Here is a 12,483-nt window from a genome sequence, read left to right as displayed (position 1 = left end):
AAAAAAAAAAATTAAAAAAAAAGATGAAACAAAGAAAGACAAAAGGATTTTTAAAACGTGAAAAAGTATTTTAAAAAAGAAAATATAAAAGAAAAATAGAAGAAATAAAATAAAAAGACAAAAAGTGAAAGAAAAAACGAAAAAAAAAGAAGAAGAAATGGAGAAAAGACAAAATAAAAAGACAAAAAAATGACGGAAGAAGGTGGGGTGGGGTGGGGGGGACTAGAAAAGACGAAAGAAAGACAAACAAGAAAAAAAGAAGGAAAAAGATCAAAGAATGGCATAAATCGGTTGATGTTTATATAAGAAATAAAATGATTATTAACACCTGATGGGACATTTTTAGAACGAGCGCTGTAGTATCTATTGATGATGATGATGATGAAGAGGAGGAGGAGGAGGAGGAGGAGGAGGAGGAGTCACGGTGTGTTCCTTGCTTCACATCAAAAATGAAAATGCGGTTTTCTGTCAACTAGTTGTTTTACTAATGAGTCACCATATTTTCAATGCCAAAAGCCACTCGAGGATAAGGGTTAGAAAAGCTGGAAATCATTATGAGATGATTCAAATTGATTAATGAAATGAACAATGTTCGATTACTCGTGGGGTGGTTCATAGCAGGATTCTGTTGACACTGGATTTGAAGACGACCATGCTTTAATCTGCAGCGAAGCAGTCCAGTGATAATGTTTTTGTTAATGGGAATTCCACTAGATGCTAGACATGTTGAAGAAGAAAGAAAACTTTTTCCGTTGTGGTAAAAATCCGAGTTTTCCTGTGAATGTTATATGAATAGGAACCAGAAATTGAAGCTCAGTCGAGTACCTCCCTTAGAAATAACGACAAAGGAGAGGGAGAGAAGGGGGAGTGGAATTTTTGACCTGGAATAGTCAGCAACTTGTGTGGCCTCTATTCAAAACCAAGTTTTTCATAAAATGTTAAATTGGACACCCACATATCCCATGTACACACTCACATATGTGAACATACATGCATGTACACCCGTACATTACCACACATGCTTCTACATGTACTCATACACACACACACACGCTTATAGACGTACGTACACGTACACATGGAGACTGATCAACAGATGTAGCCAGATAAGATAAGTGGAAACTTCTGGCCAAAAGCTAATGAATCATACATTTATTATTGTTCTAGGTATCGGACGGGGTAAAAGGATAACTGCTTGTCTGGATTGTCCACACACGCACACGCATTTATTTATTTTTTCAACTGCTTATTGTAGGTTCTAATGTCTATCATTAATTGATATAAATATACACATAATGTTTTAAAAAAAGTAGACAAAGAATATTCTTTATTTTCATTTTTGTTTATTTATTTCTATTTTTGTTCAAACATAGTAAAATATCAGTGAAAACCTCTTAGATTTTGGGTTTATTTGATATATAACGTTTCTCTGTCCGTCTGTGTGTCCATACGTCTCTTCCTTTCTTCTCCACATACTAGCACACTCGTATATACACATATACACCCATGATGATTGCTGCATCTCTCCAGATGATCGCCGTCACATTGAGTTCTCCCAATCTTGTTGTTCATGCCATCTCAGATGACTCTGCACTCCCACCGCAGATTTGCACATATTAAAGCAGATGTGACATACAAATTAAGCAATTTCCACAGAGTTGACTTCCCCTGGAAGTTGAAGGGTATTTCTATGAACAATCACGTCTTCTCAGACCAGCAGTAGACTTACAAACTTTGCTGCATGCTAAACAGATCGTTTGGTTCGTACTAACAGGTGCAAAGTTGACCTGAACAGGAGTTTTGTGTGACTTAAGGTGGTTGACGTAGCCAGCTTTTGACAAAAGCACTCGTTCACAAGTGTCGCATTTCCAGCTGTGTGTGTCATGGTTAAGACCATCAATCAAACCTTTGCGAAGCTCTTGCTTCAGATTGCTGTGGGCCTGCTTTCTTTTCTGTAGAGCATCACAACATTCACGTACAAGCTTTCGCCACTTCGGCCTTTGCAGAGTAAGTTCTTCCTATGTGTCGATATCGATTTGTAAGACTTTCAAATTATTCTTTGTAGAGTCCCTGAACCTCTTGCTAGGCTTGTGTTGAGGGCGCTTGCCATTTTCCAGCTCCCCGTAAAAAATTTGTTTTGCTAGCCTACAATCTTTCATTCGAACCAAATGGCCCACCCAATGCATATGAGATCTGATTACAAGGGTCTCAACACTAGAGCAACATGCTCTCACAAGGACTTAAGTATCGGTTGCTTGTGCTTGCCACTTAAGATATGTCTCACGCATTTTTGGTCAAATCGTTCAAGCCTTTCATGCAACGTCCATGTCTCCAATGAATACAGCAGGGTGGTTAGCACACAGGTCTTAGTCCTGTCTGTGATGCCACGATCAGACCACACTCTCTTCTCCAACCTTCCAAAAGCTACAGATGCCTTCTGAATTCGCCTGTGGATTTCAGTGTCGAGACAGCCATCCCTCGACAGAGAACTACCAAGGTACACAAATGAATCAACTACTCCCAATCTAGCACCACAGACCATGATGTTCAGCTCCACATATGACTGGCCTGATGCAGGAGTGAACATCACCTTTGTTTTAAACAGACTGATCCTCAGACCAAAGGCAGTGCAGGAGTCAGCAAATCTGTCAATTATATGCTGCATATCAGTCTCAGTGTGCGACAAAAAACAGCATCGTATGCATACAGTAACTCCTTGACCAAAACATTAAGCAGCTTGGTTCTGGTATTAAATCTTCTAAGATTAAAAATGCGACCTGTGGTTCGAAACTTTAACATGACACCTCTATCACCATCTCAAAACGCATGAACAAGTAGAGCAGCAAAATGTATAGAGAAAAGAGTAGGGGCAGGAATATCACCTTGTTTGACATCATTGTCAACTGGGATTTCATCAGACAATTTTCTGTTAAATGAGACTCGAGCTTTCATGTCCCTGTGCAGTTCCTTTAATATTCTAACAAAGGTCGGAGGACACCCTACTTTCCCTAAGATTAACCCGAGAGCATCCCTTATATCCAAGCAGATTGGCAAGAGGTGTAGTTAGTTGGCCCTCTGCATTTATCAATAGTCAAGGTTTATGTAGATATGCTTTTAGGCTCTTAACTTATTAATAGATGGCGTCTGGTTGGACTCCTGTTTTGATTTAATCAGATTAATAATTCTCATTTGTAAGCATGTTGTTCAGTAGAAGAAAACGAATATCATTTTAACCTCCAAAAAATAAACCTTTGTCACATGTGGAGTTGCGATTTTATTTGAAAGAAGAATATTACAACACCGACTAAAAACAGCTGAAATTGTCATTGGTATTGAAATCGAGCAATGACTTTTAACCAACGAGCAGACAGTCATGGTCTGTGCAATAAATGCACACAGATGCACGCTCACAAGCTATCAGTTCAGAGACTCCTGATCTAGAGCTGATCCAGTTTTACATAACATGATATCATTACACATCACATGATCCAAGATCATTTTGAAATATAAGCAGCCGTGCTGTCGGATAACTACACTCTCACAGATTATCTAATCAGGCTTTAGGCTTCAAAACATAAAAATGTCTGCCCACAATCTTGCTGATTATCTGTTAGGCTTGAAGCTTCAAAATAACAGTCACCTGGCAACATAGTTTCTGTGGTTAACTTGCGAATTGTAGCATATAATAATCTCCTTTGTAAGATTTCAAATGTGCATATCAATGTACATGTAGGGAAAATTGTGGCTTCCATTAAAGCGTCCGTGCATCATGTGGAGTCGAGTTGTTGGGGGGGAAGGGAGGAAAGAATCAAGATGGCAGCGCCCACAGCTTTTATAGCTGGGCGATCTTGCAAAGTAATGGAAAGTCTTGTGGCTCGTGTACAAAATCTCGCTGGTCGGCTACATAAAAAGAAACCATGGGGAGAATGGGGACAATACAAAAATCCTTAGTTGTATGGAAATTCTTGGAGACTGTTAATGCGTGTGACTGATTGTCTTGTCTTTTTTTTATTATTTTTTTCCTTTTGTTCCTTTTTTTTGTGTTAGAGTACTAGAACAAAAGAATACAATAAAAACTTTTGCTGTGGATAGGTTGAATTAACTAAATATGTGAAGAAAACAAAAGATAGGTTAAATTAACTAAATACGTGGAGAAAACAAGAGATAGGTTAAATTAACTAAATACGTGAAGAAAACAAAAGATAGGTTGAATTAACTAAATATGTGAAGAAAACAAAAGAGAGGTTAAATTAACTAAATATGTGAAGAAAACAAAAGATAGGTTAAATTAACTAAATACGTGAAGAAAACAAAAGATAGGTTAAATTAACTAAATACGTGAAGAAAACAAAAGATAGGTTGAATTAACTAAATATGTGAAGAAAACAAAAGAGAGGTTAAATTAACTAAATATGTGAAGAAAACAAAAGATGGTTAAATTAACTAAATATGTGAAGAAAACAAAAGATAGGTTGAATTAACTAAATATGTGAAGAAAACAAAAGATAGGTTGAATTAACTAAATATGTGAAGAAAACAAAAGATAGGTTGAATTAACTAAATATGTGAAGAAAACAAAAGATAGGTTGAATTAACTAAATATGTGAAGAAAACAAAAGATAGGTTGAATTAACTAAATATGTGAAGAAAACAAAAGATAGGTTGAATTAACTAAATATGTGAAGAAAACAAAAGATAGGTTGAATTAACTAAATACGTGAAGAAAACAAAAGATAGGTTGAATTAACTAAATATGTGAAGAAAACAAAAGATAGGTTAAATTAACTAAATATGTGAAGAAAACAAAAGATAGGTTAAATTAACTAAATATGTGAAGAAAACAAAAGATAGGTTAAATTAACTAAATATGTGAAGAAAACAAAAGATAGGTTAAATTAACTAAATATGTGAAGAAAACAAAAGATAGGTTGAATTAACTAAATATGTGAAGAAAACAAAAGATAGGTTGAATTAACTAAATATGTGAAGAAAACAAAAGATAGGTTGAATTAACTAAATACGTGGAGAAAACAAAAGATAGGTTAAATTAACTAAATACGTGGAGAAAACAAAAGATAGGTTAAATTAACTAAATACGTGAAGAAAACAAAAGATAGGTTAAATTAACTAAATACGTGAAGAAAACAAAAGATAGGTTAAATTAACTAAATACGTGAAGAAAACAAAAGATAGGTTAAATTAACTAAATACGTGAAGAAAACAAAAGATAGGTTAAATTAACTAAATATGTGAAGAAAACAAAAGATAGGTTAAATTAACTAAATATGTGAAGAAAACAAAAGATAGGTTAAATTAACTAAATATGTGAAGAAAACAAAAGATAGGTTAAATTAACTAAATATGTGAAGAAAACAAAAGATAGGTTAAATTAACTAAATATGTGAAGAAAACAAAAGATAGGTTAAATTAACTAAATATGTGAAGAAAACAAAAGATAGGTTAAATTAACTAAATATGTGAAGAAAACAAAAGATAGGTTGAATTAACTAAATATGTGAAGAAAACAAAAGATAGGTTGAATTAACTAAATATGTGAAGAAAACAAAAGATAGGTTGAATTAACTAAATATGTGAAGAAAACAAAAGATAGGTTGAATTAACTAAATATGTGAAGAAAACAAAAGATAGGTTGAATTAACTAAATATGTGAAGAAAACAAAAGATAGGTTAAATTAACTAAATATGTGAAGAAAACAAAAGATAGGTTAAATTAACTAAATATGTGAAGAAAACAAAAGATAGGTTAAATTAACTAAATATGTGAAGAAAACAAAAGATAGGTTAAATTAACTAAATATGTGAAGAAAACAAAACAAAAGACGAATGTATAAACAAAAGAAAAAAATATAAAATTATTGGCACAGAATAAAAATTCGAAATACATTAATCTTTGTAAAGAAACGTAACAGAGGTGCAAAATTGTTTTGTAGTTAATCGTATTATTCATTCTGAGACCAGTATTCATCTATAATATAAATCTCACCTGTCTGTTTAAATGTATGTATGTATGTTTGTATGTCTGCCTAAAACTTTCAACAGAGGCGACAGATTTTCACAAGATCGGTATCGTTTTGACGCTCGACCCTTCGGATGACAAATTTGAAAAATTGGCTAAAAACATTCATTTCTTCACCCTCAATTGGGTACTTTTTTACAGGGAGGGGTCGCTTTTTTCGTCAATATTTTTTAAAATCATCCTCTCGTTTTGATTAACTAGCCTTAATTTAAACCTACGTCACTTCCAATTTAGCAATGGGCGCAACATCAAAGACGTCACATTTTTTTTTTCACATTCTTTTCCTCCTTCACGGTGCAGGTTCCAGCCTGCCTGCCTACTACCATTTTTTTTATTTTTTGCTCAACACACACCTCCAAACACCCGGTCAACGCCAGGCACCCAGGCTAGTCTATTATATAATTGATTTAATGATAACAGTTACGCATATAAGACTGTGCGAAAAAATAAAAAAACTGCATACAAATACTAATCTCTATATAAATAAAATGAACTCATTTTTTCCCGTCGGATTTTGACATTAATAGGATTAAAAATCAAGATATTTCATGCAAATATAATATGCACAAACGGCAGAACAATATCTGAGGTGTGTTATAGGCTTATTATTTCTCAAATTCCTCGATAATCTTAGATTTCTATACTTTTTCTGCTGAGAAGTCACGGCCAGAATCGGTTAAGATCAATGGAAGTGGTAAAATATTTTCTCTCTAATAAATTCCTCCTCCCCCTGCCACCACTTAACACCGTTTGGGGATCGTTCACAAGGAACAGTTGAGAAGAGAACACCGGTTTGGCTTCCTAGTTCTTTCATGTGAAGTTATTTAAAATCACTAAACTAAGCTGCAGTGCTCTGTGGCGTAGTGGTTAGCGTGCTGGACAATTCACATTATATTTTCACGTTCGCGCCGACCTACCGTAGTCGGTTTTTTTTTTTTTGTATTTTTTACTAAACAACTGGAATGGACTTTTCTTGGTGGCCGAACTGTTAACGTTGCAGATGTTTTTTTTTTTTTTTTTTTTTTTCACACTTTATTTTCCTACTTTTACTCATGACTCCGGGTTTGATCCTTCCTACTTACCTACCATAACATTTTTTAAAACTCCCCCCCCCATCCCGGAAACAAACACTCGGGCAACGCCGGGTACCCCCGCTAGTATTGAATATAATAACAGAAATAACGGTGACAATAGAAGGAAAAATACAAATCAAAAAATTATTTGACATACCACCCTTCATTGAACTTACCAAATTTGGACATATCTTTCTTGATCTTCTAAATAAGCATTTCCCGATAAATAATCCTTTGCATAAAATAGTTAATAAAAATACTGTTAAGCTTAGTTATAGCAGCACAAATAATTAAGAGAAAATGATTAAGAATCATAAGGAAGATATTAAATCATAATGATTTTTCTGAATTTTTGAGATGAGGATTGGCAGCGCAGTGGTTAGAGTACTTGGAAAAATCAATTGTAAAAAGTGATATTCTCCTGAAGGTTGAAGGTTCAATCCTCAGTGTAAAAAATATATTTGCGAATTTCTTAGGACCTCTATCCAGTCTTGGCTGACGGAACAAGAGCATGCTACCCACGTGAAGTAAATAAAGGGTTCCGCTCAAAACTCTGTCCAAATTCTCGAGTTCAACAGAAACATTCCTGAGTTCGACAGGATACACCTGAAGAAGGTCGGAGGTTACATCGACCGAAACGTTGTGAAAATCACAGTCAAGATGAGAACAGTAGTCCAATGAATAATAATACATAAACTGTAATGATACACATGATAATAGTAACAACAAAAATGAATAAAAATGAATATCCATTGTTTAAGTAAAAGTATAATGTGTTTAGGAAATGTGTCCCAAGAAAATAATCCTAATGTAGAGAAATGTTACATAGGCACATCTGTAATGATTTTAAGATTTAGAAACCATAAAAAATCCTTTACTAATCTCTTTTAGTTACTTTACTTACTCTTTTCTGAGTAGGGAACCTGTAGCGAGCTGCTACTACTACGAGACTAGGCTGTATTCTCACCTTAGTTCTCTCTTTCTCCCTACTCTTTTCTCTTTTCCTTCCTTTCTTCTTATACGTCATCAGAGATCCCAGTCAATGAAAAGCGAGAACGGTTTACATGGGACATTTGAGTGAAGAAAACGTCCTTACTTCCACGGCGACTAGAGACAGAACACATGCCTCATTCCTCAGCTCCCGTTAGGTAGCCAAGAGGAGCATTGAACATTAATACAGACTTTACAAAATGCACTGTCTTTCTTTGTAACCCGAGTTTCGGGAAAACACACATATATATTGGATATATAAAACCTCATGGATTCATAACAAAGTCGCGTTACATGTCCTCATTTTTATAAGAAGACAATGTCTTCTTATACCAGTATTTCTTTCTATTTCAGCGCTCCAGTTCTCCCTGTCATCGGAGGCGCCCCGAAGTGGGAGCCTACCGAAATGGTGACCTCTAATTAGTACCCATGTTAATGTATGGTAATAATACCATAAACCTCTTTATCCATTATTTGTTCTTAAAGAAAATGATTTAGTACCTATAAGACGAAGCATCTTAATGAAAGCTTCAATCCCGACCTGACATAACCCCACTTGCTTTCTTTGTCTTGATGAAAAAACAGCTATTCTTACCTTCCAATTTAAAGATAAATTGTTGAATAAAAGAGATGAAATAGATATAAACTGTAAACACTAAACAATTTACTCTAGATAAATATGATAATAACTTTATGGAATTGCCACAACATAAAAAAGTTTTCTGTGCAATTCAATAAAATCTGATTTAGTCTACATCTAAGGTAAATTTCGTTAATAAAGGAAATTGAATAAAGTGGTTGGTTGAATTAATACTAGTTAGTAATTAAAATATTAAGTATTACATGTGAATTAATAATATACAGTTTTTTTTATCAGATAAGAAAAGCGCATATTTGTGTGTATATATACTTTTGGTTGAATATGTGTTTAAATGATTGTATGTTTGAGTATGTGCGTATGTATATGTGCATATGTACCACCGAATCACCAAATTTAAGCAATGTTGAACCTGGTCAATACTAAATGGGTGATCATTTGAGACTCCCAAATGCTGTATGTGCTCTCTGATTATCACAGCATTATTTCCAGTCATCCTGAACTTCTCCTTGTTACTGGACTCAAGCAGTGCCAATTCAGGAGAGGTGTGGTTGGGGATCGCGCAACTCTTTTCTCACAATTACAAACGCAGCTGCCCCTACTGTGGGTATCCTTTGTCTTTCGAGACTGAACAAAGGCATCGATATATATGTATATGTAAATATATATGTGTATGCATGTTTTGTGCACTTATATACATAATTTATATATATATATATATATTTAGTGAATATTGTTTAAATCGTAAAAGATTTTAAGTATAGCAATAGACATTTAACTACAACTGAATGTTTGTGGTGAATAGGTGGTTTTATAATCGTCATGCGTATATATTTATAATGTTTGGTAGTTTTATTGTATATGTGTGCATGTATGTGTGTATATGGATGTATAGCATAATCATGTTGACGTAAGATCACCAACGTTAAATAACATTGTGCCTAGCTAGTAACAGATTGGTGACCATTTGGGAATTCTAAGTGCTGTATATTCTCTCAGCGTTGTTTCCAGTCATCGTGAACCTCCACTCGCCACTTGTATTTAACAACACTGACTCAAGGGAGGTATGGTTGGCGATTGCGAAACTCTTGCCTAAAAAAATTTCGTGCGCAGGGACCCATACAGTGGGTATCCGTATTCTGTCAAGCTACTATATATATGTCTGTGTATGTTTATATATATATATAAGTTTAGTGGTTAAAGTTAAATTCTGAAAATCCAAATATAAACACATATTTGAATTAAGAATTTATTGTTTGACACAAGGACTATACAGAGGGGAGTTATGTTAATTTCCTTAATCCATGGATTTTCAATAATGGCTATATCATCAGAGGAAATGAAATGCAGTTAGCAAAATGTTCAGCTGTGAATAAACACGTATTTTGCTTTTCAGCACATATATTGAAAAAGATTTTTGGCTGTGAATAATAATTATATGAAAATAATTATAGAAGGAATTTCATACAACCTGGGCAGTCTATTATCGGAAGGAGCACAATATCTTCCGGGGTATTATTGCCAGGTCGGCAAAATAGTGGTCTAGGGAAGAAGGCAGTAATCCCATATAACAAGAATGTGTGGTTGCTCCATACTGTTTTTCTGAAGGGCATAAGAAGCGGCCGTATTCGTTGGTGATTTAAATACGTTTTGGTAGATGAGATCCAAAGTTCTTGTTGGTGTGGAGACAGTGTATCAAATATTGAATATGTGTTTATATTTTGATTTTCAGAATTTAACTTTAACCACTAAACTATGTATATTGCTCTATTTTTAAATATTGAGCTTTACTTTTTTGGCTAGGACCATCCTGAAAGTATTACCTCAAAGTAATATCTATCAGGATATCTCACCTGATCTTTAATCTGTGTCTTATCTCGCTTATTATATATATATATATATATATAATAAGAACAGATTTGCAAAGTGAAGTTATACAAACGGTTTTTATTGTTCGGTGGAATAGTCCAAAGATGGGTGCTTCTTAATCCGCAGAGTTTCAAAGAGTGCTATTTCTTCTCATCAGAGGAAATTATTAGCGAAATATCTTTATATATTTGCTGGTAGCTGCATAAAATATAAATAACTATATTTATATTTTATTTTGGTGTTTGCTTATTTTTCATAGTGCATACCAAACATAAGGAAACAGAGTGGAAGCAATTAATAATACTTCTGACAATCTGTTTATTCGATTTATACTATTATTCCCTGTCCATAGTAATTAAAAATAAAAGAGGAAGGATATTTTAAAGGATCAAATATTTTTAAGGATTTGAAATCTGCAACCTTTTTGGTAATAATAGTCATTAATAAGGTCTTCTGAATAACAATTATTAATGAATATTTCTTTGATCTGATCTAATTCGGAGTCCAGTTTGCTAGGGGAACAAATTATGAGAGCTCTATGTACCAAAGTATAAATTAAGCCAAACCTTGTGATTTTGGCACAAAAGAAGACCAGTTCACATCCAGGCCAGTAAAAGTCGGCTTCCTGTAAATGGTAATGAGAAAATCACTTCTTGAACGTTCAACAAGAACATCCAAGAAGGGAAGAAAGTTATCCTTGTCACTTTCCATAGTGAATTGTAGAGCCCTATGAAGATATATATATATATATATATACATATTTTTTTTTACAGTTTTTTATATCTACAAACACCAGTGTTTCATGCTTTCACTATCATCAGTGATAGATGTTGCTGCTCGAAGGATCCAAACCCCACAAGGAAGCCACCTTTGGCTCCACTAGTGAGGATCTAAACCCCTAGGCCATTGTCAACTGCCACGAAATGAAGGGAAATTTTAACATTAATAAAGCTTAGTGTTAATTCAGACGATCTATAGTGATCGAATGACGGTAAGTTATGATTTTGTAACTTTTTATTTCTTAAATAGTTTTTAACATTTAAGTATTTATTTCTTAAAGCAAAATAATTATATATATATATATATATATATATATGATTAAATGTGAAATATTTTTCATTTATGACAACTTTATTACCATCAAAACGGATTAATCCAATTCAAATATGTAATAAACATTTTTTTTTAGATACATTATAACAAGCAAAGTCTCAAACACAATCCTTTAGCACCCCACCCCCACCTGTTTGCAATTATTATGAACAGCTAAAAATATAATTATACAAATTAGGTAAACCTAATTTGTATAATTATATTTTTAATTTAATTTTTAATTAAAATATAATTATACAAATTAGGTAAACCTAATTTGTATAATTATATTTTTAGCTGTTCATAATAATTGATTGCTTGCTTTTATTCCATCATAATTTGCCTATATATCTGGAATAGTTTTGTCGGTATTAACAGTAATTAATTAAAGGGATAATAAAAAATAAAATATCACTACAGCCATGGCTCACTTGACAAAGAGAGCGTGGAACAATAAGGTGCTGAATGAATCATCATCCTATTTAAAAAACAAAATCATGTCTCAAACAAGAATGTCCTTTATCAGGTGGTCATCTCAACGACGACTCCGGTGGCTTGGGCATGTCAGGCGAATAGATGATGAGAGAATATCAAAGGATATTCTTTATTGCGAGATCAGCTACCAGTTCCAGACCAGCAGGAAGACCTGTTTTACACTACAAGGATGTCTGCAAGTGGTGCAGAAGAGTTGGCGGCATTGACCCAACAGGTACGTGTCCAAGGTTAAAGACTGTGGCCGCTAGAGAAGAGCGGTAAAGATATGCTCCAAGAGAAATCAAGATAGGAGACCAGAAGTGGAGGGAGAAGAAAGATCACAGAAGACT

This window comes from Euprymna scolopes, chromosome 40 (assembly GCF_053919585.1).
Source record: "Euprymna scolopes isolate OS-2025 chromosome 40, ASM5391958v1, whole genome shotgun sequence".
Taxonomy (NCBI): domain Eukaryota; kingdom Metazoa; phylum Mollusca; class Cephalopoda; order Sepiida; family Sepiolidae; genus Euprymna; species Euprymna scolopes.
The sequence above is the reverse complement of the archived record's forward strand: the minus strand, read 5'-3'. Positions refer to the sequence as shown.